We start from the raw sequence: 3,905 nt of genomic DNA on the forward strand, positions 1-3,905 counted from the left end.
CCACCCCCCCCAACCCCGCCCACGGGCAGGGACACCTTCCACTAGAGCAGGTTGCTCCAAGCCCCTGTGTCCAACCTGGCCTTGAACACTGCCAGGGATGGGGCAGCCACAGCTTCTCTGGGCACCCTGTGCCAGCGCCTCAGCACCCTCACAGGGAAGAGCTTCTGCCTCAGAACTCATCCCAATCTCCTCTGGGGCAGGTTAAAGCCATTCCCCTTGTCCTGTCCATACGTTCCTTTGTAAAAAGACTCTCTTCAGGCTTCTTGTAGGCCCCCTTTAGGTACTGGAAAGCTGCTGTAAGATGCACCTTGTTCTATAGTAGTGTCAGGACTGTTTTAATAAGGTTAACCTTGAAGGACATCCAAACCTGCAGCTTGATTATCATTGTTGGTTGTTATGATGAGTCCTCTTGCTGCAGTCATTCATTGTCCCCCTCACGTACGGGATGAGATCCCTTTCCAGAGCAGAGTTCATCCTATTTAGCAAGAGAGAACAGCAGAATCCTGGGGCCACTGCCAGCATGTCAGGTCCTTCCACAAAGCTGTTGGCTCTTGTGTACCATGAGTGGGGCAACAGAAGGATGAAATGGAGTTTTTCATGCGCAAAAGAGTAAGAGTAAATGCTTACCTTGAGTAAAATGCTTTTACCTAAGGTAAAAGCTGTACCCACAGGTGGTAGAACTCTGAATGGATTAGTGGTACCATGATGTACCCACATGGAGAGGAGTATATTCCTTTTCTCCTCCAATACCTCACCTGCCATCCAAAGACCTGGAGATAATGAGGGAGCCCTGGATTTTCCATGCACAGGATTGAAGTCTCATGATAACTGGAGGCAAAGCCAGAGATCCTCACTGTTTCTCCAGGCTAGGGAGGGGTTCTGAATACACACAAGATGAGAAAGCCTGCTGGGTTTTGATATTCCCTGGAGGATATTCTGCTGCTGACAGCTCTGTGTGAATGTCAGCAGGGAACCTTGGCTTCCTTCTCCTTCCCTCTGCTGCTTTGAAAGTCAAGGGTTTTTTTGAATGTTATTTCTTCTCCCCCAACTGTTTGGCAAGTGGACTTGACTGCTCTGAAAACACACTGTAGAGGCTCTGGCTCCCGCTGGGAAGCTGGTTGCTGCCTTGGCCTCTCCTCACAGCTTCCTAAACCAGCAGGAGTCCGAGTGCTTCACTCGCTTGTGATGGAGTGATAGCACTTCCCATCTGTATTTGACGTCTGTGAAGACTGCAGTTGTCTGTGTCCTACACTCATATACAGTCCCTCTTTGAGAGGTTGTTGCCAGCTCAGATGTCTGAAAAGTAGCTCCATTTTCTGGCTGTAAGTTGTGATTTTTGGTAGCTGTGGTGTACTTGGCACACGATGTTCATGTTGGGTGTTACCAGCAGGCAGTCATGAAAGGGGTGGTGATGGGAATCCATGTGGGCATCAGGCAGTGACATCCATTTGTAATGGGTCATGTAGAAGTCATTGGCTGGTGAGCCCACCATGACCTAAAAGTGTTGAGTTACCAGATACTATCTCCAAGGGAAAATCAAAGATGCAGGAGTTGTTGCAGGCTGCTGTGTTGTCTCTTCCCTGCTGCTCTGAAGCCTTGCAAGTAGGTGGGCATCTTTCTGTTGCATTTCACCAGCAACAGACTGAATGAGGTGGGAAGCAGGTTTCCCTGTGCATGTCCTCATCCCAGAGGTGCAGTGAGTTAGGAGGATCTGGCTGAACAACAGGGCTGCCATCCAGAGGGACCTGGGCAGGATGGAGCAGTGGGGCTGACAGGAACTCATTTAAGAAGTGTGAAGCCCTGCATCTGGAGAAGAGCAGCCTCTTGCTATGGTTCAGGCTGGGGAACAGCCCTTCTGGAAAGGACCTGGGGATCCTGGTAGACAGCAAGTTGTACATGAGCCATCAGTGCGCCTGTGCACTTAAGAGTCCAGCTACAACCTCAGCTATACAAATAGGGGCATTGACAATAGCCTGGGGGGAAGGTGATCATCTAGAACTCAATAGACCATATCTAGATACAGTGCTCTGTTTTAGGCCCCGGGTACAAAAAAGACATGGGTCAACCAGAGCAAGTTCAGGAGAGTGGGAAGAGATTGGCCAGCAGCTGGAAAACCTGCCCTGAGAGGAGAGGCTGAGAGAAATGAGCTTATTCAGGCTGGGGAAGAGAAAACTTGGAGGGATGTAATAGCAATTCCCATGCCTATCAGGATGTTATTGGGAAGAAGGAGACAAGCTCTTCCCATTGATGAGTGTGAGACAGCAAGAGTAAGCTGACATAAAAGCACTTCTCCTGAGGTCCCTTCCAGCCTGGGTTACCCTGTGATCATCCTCTGCTGCAAAACACCAAGCCCTAAAGCACATCAGAGAGCTGTAACCAGACTCTGCTGCTGAACTGGTCCAGCTGACACTTGTTTTAAATACCCATTATTTACTTCATCACTTTAGGTGGGTGCTTTGCCTCTCGCATCCCTCACTTCCATTGCTTTGGGACTTCCAGCTCCAGTTTGTCAGTGTAGCACATTGCAGTCAGCTCCTTGCTCATAGCACTATCTAACTGCAGTAGGAAAACTCCCTTTTCTTTCCTGCTAGGAAGGCTGCTGTTCCCAGCAAGAGTTAGAGCCTGCTTTTTGGCAGAGAGCAATTAATTTTCCACGTCTCTCCCTCAAGTACCCCTCTCTGCTTTCTGACTACTCAGCAGTCTCCGTGCTGGCGTGCAGGGCTTGGCTGTGCTGTGCTTTTGCTGGGTGCCTTGCATACATGTGTTAAGTGCTGGAGGTTCTGGTTTGACATTGCTCAGAGTCTTGTCAGAGATGGGATCTTGTGGTTGAGCAACAAGACTTGCAAATGACTGTCTAATCCCTTTGGGTTCAGCATCAGTGGTGCTGCACCGTGGGGTTTTATCTGTGACTCCAGGAGGAATAGCTGGCTCCAGTGGGCCCTTTGCAGCAGGTTGTACCATCAGCTCTTCAAGCTCTTCCTTTAAGAAGCTGTGGCTTGTGTTTGACAGGTTTCCGTTTGCAAAGGAGCTGAGCTGGGTTTCCCCATGGTGGGCTGAGGATGCGTGCTGTGCAGGCAGGAGGATGAGAGCGACAAAAGCAGACACGAAGGGACAGATAAGAGTGTCCTGCTGCAGGTTACCTTGCTGAAATCCATGGGTCCTGCAGGCTCTCAGGGAACAGTTTGCAGTGATGCTGGCTGGTCATGCAGGTGATTTCATGGTGTCAGTAACTCTGGCACGATGTGGAATATTCAGGCTGCATACCTTGTGTGGACATGCTGATGATGGAAACCATGCAGGGGTGGGATACAAGGAAAAGCAGATATATCCCTGTCACCATCATCTACCTTCCTAAGGACAGGAGCTGTCAAATTGTGATCAGTGTCCATCTGCATCTGAACCAGAGCTCAGTCATCTGGCCAAAGGGAGGAGGAGGAGGAGGCAGTGGTGGCAGACTACAGAGGTGATTTTGGGCACAGATATGGGTGCAGGATGGTGAAGGGGATAAAGTGGAGGATGGTGAAAGGAAAAGATGGATGCACAGCGCCTTATCAGGGACTTGCTGTTCTTTCAACTGGCTCCCTGATAACATATGGAGCTTAATCAAATATGCAAATGATGTCCTATCTAGAGACAAGGTAAAGAGAGAAACCAAAAAAACAAAAAAAAAAAAAAAGCCGATAAAATGAGGGACTGGGTAAAAGGTTTCCTCTTTTTGATACAATGATTTCAAAAGATGAAATTAAAGCAAAACTAATTAGGAACTGCACTTAAGCCGACTTCCCCTATGAAGGGTCAGCAGGCAAGAGGCATTCAAATCAAAGGCAGATGCAAGAGGCACTTCAAGGGCTCCCTGAAAAGCCATTATTCCAGTCAAAAAGGAAGGGGATAGAGAGGAGGAAGGA

This window comes from Nestor notabilis, unplaced genomic scaffold (assembly GCF_000696875.1).
Source record: "Nestor notabilis isolate BGI_N333 unplaced genomic scaffold, ASM69687v1 scaffold2310, whole genome shotgun sequence".
NCBI lineage: Eukaryota > Metazoa > Chordata > Aves > Psittaciformes > Psittacidae > Nestor > Nestor notabilis.